This window comes from Anopheles ziemanni (assembly GCF_943734765.1).
Source record: "Anopheles ziemanni chromosome X unlocalized genomic scaffold, idAnoZiCoDA_A2_x.2 X_unloc_7, whole genome shotgun sequence".
Lineage (NCBI taxonomy): Eukaryota > Metazoa > Arthropoda > Insecta > Diptera > Culicidae > Anopheles > Anopheles ziemanni.
The window spans coordinates 355001-364260 of record NW_026689839.1 but is presented as its reverse complement, the minus strand read 5'-3'; positions in this window follow the sequence as shown (position 1 = coordinate 364260).

The following is a 9260-nucleotide window of genomic DNA, read 5'->3' as shown; positions in this document are numbered from 1 at the left end:
CCATTTTGGGACTTAGCCGATTTTTCGATCCATCCCATATGACCCATCAGGGTCCTTTTTCTTCATATAAGTTTCCCAAGACTTAGTGCTTTTTTCCTTTGGACACCAATATCACCCTTGCGGGTATCTTTGATCTTCTCACTTTGTATTGGCCGAATGTAGGTCTTGCCATGCCAAACATATAATTGTTCTACACCAAGTCTCTATCTCGTACCGCCAGCTCGGTACATTCGATTAACCTGCCCTTAAGGCACCCGGGACTTAGCCATTTTTTCACATTTTTCATGATTTTGAGGCAACTTTTCTCGACTTTGTCACCTTATATCACCAAGATCCTTTCCCTTTAGCGCTTCACTCTGTTCGTATGATATTTAGCGCTGACTATCACCTTTCTGTCGCTGAGCTCAACTTCTTATTCGGTGCCATAGAGCCAGAGATATTTGGTGTATGCTGTTATAAGGGAAGTTTGTCACTTTTTCAAAGGCCCACTTTGGGACGCCCATATCTCACCTTCAGGTATCTTCGATCTTCTTGTCGTCTATGGACGAAACTTAGGCCTTGTCTTGGCCAACTTATAAATGTTCTACGGCCAAGCCGTATCTCTTACCGCCAGCCCGGTATTCATGGACTTAGTTGGATTTTCGCCTCTCGTGGTAACAATTTCAGACTTTGACTCACAATAACACCCAAACGGTCACATGCTAGCGCTTTGCTTGGAAGGAATTATAGTTAGCGCTACCTTTTCTCTTTCCATCGATACCTTGTTCGTTCCATTCCATGCCATACAGCCGAAGTTATGATGTTTCCCGTTTTCCATATCATGTGGAGCTTATGCTCTGGGAAAACCATCTAACACCTGTACCACCCTTTTAGGTACCACCGATCTCGTCACTATGTTCGGGCCAAATATAGGTTATAACATGCCCAACATATAATTGTTCTACACCAAGTCTCTATCTCTTACCGCCTGCTCGGTATTTTACTCGTAAGTCCAAATTTCACAACTTGTACTTTTTGGCCCAATGTACTCGAGTTTCAATTTTGGTAACATTTTTCGACTTTGACACTTAATAACTTCCAAATCATGCTAGTTAGCGCTTTGCTTTCTTCTAGTCGTATCTAGCGCTGGGTGTTACCTTTCCAAAACATATCCTAGCTTAACAATCCATGCCATACAGCCGGAGCTATACGGTGCACAAGTCAAATCCATTTTAGCCATGTTTCATTTTTGCCAATTTTTGACCACTCGTATCAGCCTTCCAGAGTGGTCCGATCTTCTCGCTGTCTATGGACGACTTTTAGGTCTCGTAGAGGCAAACTTATAAGTATTCTACGTCAACCCGCTATCTCTTACCGCCTGCTCGGTATTCTTGGTCTTGTGTGATTTTTGGAAATTTTGGTATTATTTTTCCACTTTGTCGCTTAATAACTCAGTTTTGCTCAACACTTAGCGCTTCGGTTGTTTGGGATTATAGTTAGCGCTCGGTTCGACCTTTCCAACACTGATCTTAGCTTGTCGATCCGTTCCATACAGCCTGAGTTATTCGCGATACCGTGTTTCAACCCATTTCTCAAGTCTCGTTTTGGTCCAACTTTGAACCAGCCATATCACCCTGATGGGTACCTCCGATCTTCTCGCTCTATATTGGCCAAAGTTAGGTCTTGTGGTAACGTACTTATGATTGTTCTACGCCGTGTTCGTAGCTCTTATCGTTCGCCCGCTATTTTCGATCATAAGGTGAATTTTCGCCTCTAAACCACCATTTTTCACCTTTGCCCTCTAATATGACCGACTTGCTCAACACCTAGCGCTTCGCTTGGTAGGACACATAGCTAGCGCTCGTCAAGACCTTTCCAACGCATATCCAAGCTTTCCGATCCGAGCCATACAGCCTGAGCTATAGGCGATACCGTTTTTCCCATTTTCTTGGTCACATGCACTTTAGGGTACCCCTTTTTGCCTTTGACCCTTAATACCTCCTCCGGGTCACTAGTAGGCGCTCAGCTTGGTAGGAAACATAGCTAGAGCAGGCCTTCACCTTTCCAAAACTGCCTCAAGTGTACCGATCCGACATCTAGAACCAAAGTTATGGTCATTCCTATCATGCTCTACTTTCATGGTCAACCTCCACCAAGCACACCTAGGTTGGACCAACTTTCACCAACTCATCTCGAACCCCAAATTTGCTTCGACCTACTAGGTTTCCCTAGTAAAGTGGTCAAAACATCCATTACAACACGACTGGTCTTTCTGGTGGTCGACCTAGGCGACTTTGTTCGACGACCACCACCCCATGGAACTAAAAGACGTCCCTTGATACGGACCACCGATACATTTTCCGGCCTGTCTAAACTACACTCATCGAAATTTTTTTGGGTCCCCACCGTCATACAAGTTTGCCTAGGTCAAGTTTTTCTTCCGGATCGGCCGCGGACCTCACTTTTCATTATCTAGGGAGGCCATAGGGCCCCAAAAGGGGTTTTTTAAAATTTTCGACACTTTCGACTTTGGTCGGATTTTTTCCGATTTTGGTCCGACCTAGGGACTTGGTGGTCCAAGGAGCCTCGGGACCAAACTTTTTTCTCAGGGGTCCCTACCTCCATACAACTTTGCCTAGGTCAATTTTTTGTTCCAAATCGACCGCGGATTTCACTTTTCAATATCTGGGGCTCGTGTAGAGTCCGAATATGAGGTTTTCTCATTTTTCGACATTTTCGACTTTTTTCGACTTTTTTCGGGTTTTTCGACCTAGGGGTCCGCCGAACAAATTTTGGGTCAAAAATTTTTATTGAACTAGTCGAAAGTACGCAAAAAGATAAGACTTTTTGCCGAAGACACCATGCCCCGGAACCGACTCCTTCCCCTTCAAAATTGGGGACAAACGTGATTTTTGAAACTTTTCCTTAGGGAGCCCAAGACTTAGAAAATTTTCAAATTCTCGATTTTTCGATTGCGAGCTAGCGCTTTGCGGTCTTCGGCAATGTTGTAGATCTCGACGAGATAAGACTTTTTGGTCAAGGGACATTTTGCCCTCCGACCCCTCCTTCCCCCCGCAAATCGCCCCCCAAAGTGCAATTTTTGCATTTTCACCTCTTTGCACGCACTGTTCGGCCCAAATGGCCACTTTCTATGGGTCTGAGCGCTTTGCGGTCTTCGGCAAACTTTTAGAGCGTACCAAGCCCTAATTATAATTCTTCTACACCACCTTCGTACCTCTTCATCCCTGGCCGCTATTCGCGTACCAAGGTAATTTTTGTTCATTTTGTCAACATTTTTCATCTTTGACTGCTTATATCGGCCTTGCCATGAACCGATAGCGCTTCGCTGTGTTCTAACGTAAGTTAGTACTACTCAATACCTTTCCAAATCATGTCTTAGATTGTCATTTGCTTGCTTACAGCCGGAGCTATGAGCGATACCGTAAAAAGTACCGAAACTTGGAAAAATCCTTGGATCGACCATATCCCCCCTTTGGGGGCCAGATATCGAAAAAAGTTCTGATTCAAAAAGTTGCGCCTTAACGTGTTCTAGTTATGCCTAGAACATTTCACTTCGCTAGCTGGCCTGCAACTTAGCCGTAATTGGGATTTTAGGGTGTTCATGGAGGGTCCATTTCCTGCGACTTGGTATCTTTTGGGCCCTATGTTTCTCTAATATCTCCACGAGTTTTCCAGGTAGCCTTCTCATACTTTTAGGGTGCCTAGAGCACCTCAAGACCTTTCCAACGCTATGCCGTTCGCCTCGCTCGGACATCTACAGCCGAAGTTATTCGAGGTACACTGTACCTTACCCTGTTTTCTCAGTACTTGGTCGAAAATTTCGATCAGCCATATGACCGACTTGGACAACCCTGAGCGGGTTGGCCCCATATAACTAAACTTTCGTCTCGTGTAGGCAAACTTATAAATGTTCCACGTCAACTCGCTATCTCGTACCGCCTTGACGGTATACTTGGTCCAAGGGCCATTTCCAGCGACTTGGTCGCAATTTCGCTCTAAGTTTCGCTAATACCTTCGTCCGTGGACATGGTGATTTTTTGTTCGTATTTTTCCTTGATAGTCCCACTCAAGACTATTCCATACCAGAGCCAAGCGTCCCGCTAAGTGCCATACAGCCTGAGCAGTAATTCATGAAAGGTACCTCTACCAGTTTTTGCCATACTTGGGTACAAACTTTGTATCGCCCATATCTCCACTTTGGAGGCCAGCCAGCACCTTGGCCCCATATACTTTTTTGTTGTTCATACCATGCACCAAATAAAATTGTTCTACGCCAACTTGCTATCTCTTCTCCAACTTGCCGTTATTCTTGGTCCAAGTCCCATTTCATTCGTTTTTGGACCCATTTTGCTATATGTATCACTAATAGCTTCGGCCATGGACAAGCTGATTTTCTATTTGTATTTTTCCTTGATAGTCCCACTCAAGACCATTCCAAAACACACCGCAGCTTGTCGCTCGGTGGCAAACTGACCGAGTTATAATTCATGAAAGGTACCTCAACTTGGTACACCACGTGGTCGGCCCAAACCATAAACCGACCAAACGACCGACTTGGAGCACCCTGACCGGGTTGGCCCCATATAATAAAAGTTGCATCTCTACACGCCCAACTTATGAATATTCTACGCCAAGTCGCTATCTCTTACCGGTAAGCCGGTATTCACCTTCCAAGGGTGATTTTGGTCAAGTGCCATTTCCTGCGACTTGGTCCCCGAATTGGACCATCATCACCTACTATCTCCGTGGTATTTCAACTCAGCCTCATGAAACTTTCAGGGTAGATAGGTCTCCCCAAGACCTTTCCAACGGTGAGCCGTTTGCCTCGCTCGGCCATCTACAGCCGAAGTTATTAATGGTACTTGGTACCTTACCCTGTTTTTTCCATACTTGTTCGTACTTGGGTACAAACTTTGTATCGCCCATATCTCCACTTTGGAGGCCAGCCAGCACCTTGGCCCCAAATACTTTTTTGTTGGTCATACTATGCCCAAAATATAAATGTTCTACGTCAACTTGCTATCTCTTCTCCAACTTGCCGTTATTCTTGGTCCAAGTCCCATTTCATTCGTTTTTGGACCCATTTTGCTATATGTTTCACTAATAGCTTCGGCCATGGACAAGCTGATTTTCTATTTGTATTTTTGCTTGATAGTCCCACTCAAGACCATTTCAAATCACATCGCAGCTTGTCGCTCGGTGGCAAACTGACCGAGTTATAATTCATGAAAGGTACCTCTTCTTGGTACACCACATGGTCGGCCCAAACCATAAACCGACCAAACGACCGACTTGGAGCACCCTGACCGGGTTGCCCCCATATAATGAAAGTTGCGTCTTTACACGCCCAACTTATGAATATTCTACGCCAAGTCGCTATCTCTTACCGGTAAGCCGGTATTCACCTTCCAAGCGTGATTTTGGTCAAGTGCCATTTCCTGCGACTTGGTCCCCGAATTGGACCATCATCACCTAATATCTCCGTGGTCTTTCAACTCAGCCTCATGAAACTTTCAGGGTAGATAGGTCTCCCCAATACCTTTCCAACGATATGCGGTTTGCCTCGCTAGGCCATCTACAGCCGAAGTTATTCATGGTACTTGGTACCTTACCCTGTTTTTTCCATACTTGTTCATACTTGGGTACAAACTTTGAATCGCCCATATCACCACTTTGGAGGCCAGCCAGCGCCTTGGCCCCATACACATTTTTGTTGGTCATACCACGCACTAGTTATAAAGTTTCTACGCAAGCTTGCTATCTCTTCTCCAACTTGCGGTTATTTTTGACTCAAGTCCCATTTCCATAGTTTTTGGTACCAATTTGCTCTATGTTTCGCTAATAGCTTCGCCCAAGGACTTTGTGATTTTTTGTTCGCATTTTTCCTAAATAGTCCCACTCAAGACTATTCCAAATCACACCTTAGCTTGTCGCTCAGTGCCATACAGCCAGAGTTTTAATTCATGAAAGGTACATCACCTTGGTACACCACGTGGTCGGTCCAAACCATCAACCAACCATATGACCGACTTCGAGTCGAGCTAGCGGCTAGGCCCCGTATAATTAAATGCGTGTCTTGATGCGGGCTACTGACGGTCTGAACAATGTAGCTCGCTAGCTCGTCTCTAAACTTGTGTTTTGGTCGAATATTGGGTGTTCATGTACCACTTCGGGTAACATGGACTTTGGTGCAACTTTACCACTTGTGCACTTAATAACTTCCCGGTCATTCAAGTCTTTGCCTTCATACTTTCAGGGTAGTTAGGTCTCGTCGAGACCTTTCCATACATATGCCAAACTCATCGATCGGACATCTATAGCCCGAGTTATTCGCGGTACACCGTACCTTACCCTGTTTTTTCCTCAATTGGGTACAAACCTTGGAACACCCATATCGCCCCTTTAGAGACTAGCTGGCACGTTGGCCTCATATAATGATAAGTGCACCTCAACTAGGGCTACTGACGGTCAGAACATTTCAACTTGCTAGCTCGGGCCCACACTTGTGTTTTTCTCGAATATATGGTTCAAGTGTGCCACTTTGGGCACTTTTGGACATTTTGTCCCCACACAACTTTCTTGCCTTGGTAGATAGGGTCTTGTGATCTTGGGCAAAAAGATGCACCAAGATAAAGTCTAACTTTCGTTCTTGTACCGCAAAGCGCTATCTCAAACACCCGAGGAGATAGAAAGTGATTATGTTCGGTATATCGGTCTTCCATGGCCTACTATGGTAAACCCCTGCAGGTATGCAACCGAAGGTGCTTGGTACATGTATTTGGTGCAATATCGGTGCAAAGTAGGTGTTTCCTTGATCGGGCTATAACTTTCTTGGTTGATGTTGGATTGCTTTGCGGTCTTCGGGGGATAGTTAGGGAACATGTTGGCCAACATTTCCTTATTCCTCAGCCTGGCCGTACCTCTTACCGTCTAGGCGGTATACATGCTCTAAGTTGGAACTTGTGTTCCTTTGGGTAACTTCTCTGACTTTGACGCTTAATAACTTTCGTTCATATGCAGTCTAAGCTCTGCAACTCTCAGGAAAGCTAGTACTACTCATTTCCTTTCCATATCAGTCTTTGGCTTGTCGATCCGATGTCTACAGCCTTACTTATTCACGTTCCCTGTGAAGGTAGGTTTTTGCCCATTTTCCAGTTCATGTGGTAACATTCCCAGACTTTGCCGGCTTTCTCTTCATGTGGTAACTTGCTTGCTCATGTGGTAACTTGGAAGTGTATTTCTGACAGACCCAATCTGGGACTTAGCCGATTTTTCTCTGCATATTATATGGATCCATCACTAGGCCATCTTGCTTGCTCATGTGGTAACTTGGAAGTGTATTTCTGACAGACCCAATCTGGGACTTAGCCGATTTTTCTCTTCATATCATATGGATCCATCACTAGGCCATCTTGCTTGCTTGTGTGGTAACTTGATAGTGTATGTCTGACAGACCCAATCTGGGACTTAGCCGATTTTTCTCTTCATATCATATGGATCCATCACTAGGCCATCTTGCTTGCTTGTGTGGTAACTTGGAAGTGTATTTCTGACAGACCCAATCTGGGACTTAGCCGATTTTTCTCTTCATATTATATGGATCCTGGACTTAGCCGATTTTTCTCTTCATATCATATGGATCCATCACTAGGCCATCTTGCTTGCTTGTGTGGTAACTTGGAAGTGTATTTCTGACAGACCCAATCTGGGACTTAGCCGATTTTTCTCTTCATATCATATGGATCCATCACTAGGCCATCTTGCTTGCTTGTGTGGTAACTTGGAAGTGTATTTCTGACAGACCCAATCTGGGACTTAGCCGATTTTTCTCTTCATATTATATGGATCCTGGACTTAGCCGATTTTTCTCTTCATATTATATGGATCCATCACTAGGCCATCTTGCTTGCTTGTGTGGTAACTTGGAAGTGTATTTCTGACAGACCCAATCTGGGACTTAGCCGATTTTTCTCTTCATATTATATGGATCCTGGACTTAGCCGATTTTTCTCTTCATATCATATGGATCCATCATTAGGCCATCTTGCTTGCTTGTGTGGTAACTTGATAGTGTATTTCCGACAGACCCAATCTCGGACTTAGCCGATTTTTCTCTTCATATTATATGGTTCCATCACTAGGCCATCTTGCTTGCTTGTGTGGTAACTTGGAAGTGTATTTCTGACAGACCCAATCTGGGACTTAGCCGATTTTTCTCTTCATATTATATGGATCCTGGACTTAGCCTGTTATTAGGTTATTATATATGGATCCTGGACTTAGCCGATTATTAGGTTATTATATATGGATCCTGGACTTAGCCGATTTTTCTCTTCATATAATATGGATCCGGGACTTAGCCGATTATTAGGTTATTATATATGGATCCTGGACTTAGCCGATATTTCTCTTCATATAATATGGATCCGGGACTTAGCCAATTTTTCTCTTCATATAATATGGATCCGGGACTTAGCCGATTTTTCTCTTCATATAATATGGATCCGGGACTTAGCCAATTTTTCTCTTCATGTGGTAACGTATGCCAATCGCTCACAAGTCATGGGATAAGGGTACTTGTGTTCTTCCATCTTCTAAGTCCCGCACGGGGACATCGTGATCGCCCCAAGTCCGGAATAGCGCCAAGTCAAGCCCCACGGTGGCCGTGCAGGACCTGTTAGCGGCGGCCCCACTGACAGCACTAATCCGGACTTAGAAATTATATCTTTCTAATCGAACACCACACACGCAACACCACCATACCACCATCTCCTTGCAAGTACCTAAGTACCCGCAACTCCATGGTGAAGGCAATGTCACTCCATCACCAACCTCTTTGCATTGCAAGCACTTGCGTACCTACAACACTCCGAAGAAGGCAACGGCGCGCGATGCTCGACTCCACACACCTCACCACACCACACCACCGATGGCCAGCCAGCCAGCCAGCCCAGCTAAGGGCTAACCCACCAACCAACCACCAATGGACTAGGCCAGCCGGATCCCACCTTCAAGTCCAAGCACAGCCAAGTGCAAGTACCGCCAAGTGTTCACCAACCAACCATCACACCAGGTCAGCCGGCCAGTACCCACCTTCAAGTGCCATTACCCTCGGGTGCAAGCCCAATCAAGTGTTAACCAACCAACCCGGCCAAGGCAGCCAACAGGCCGGCACCCTACAGCACCGACCCGCCATCACCACCTCAACCGTTGACCATGCAAGTGGCCTCGGACAACAGGTGACACCCGAAGTACATCCG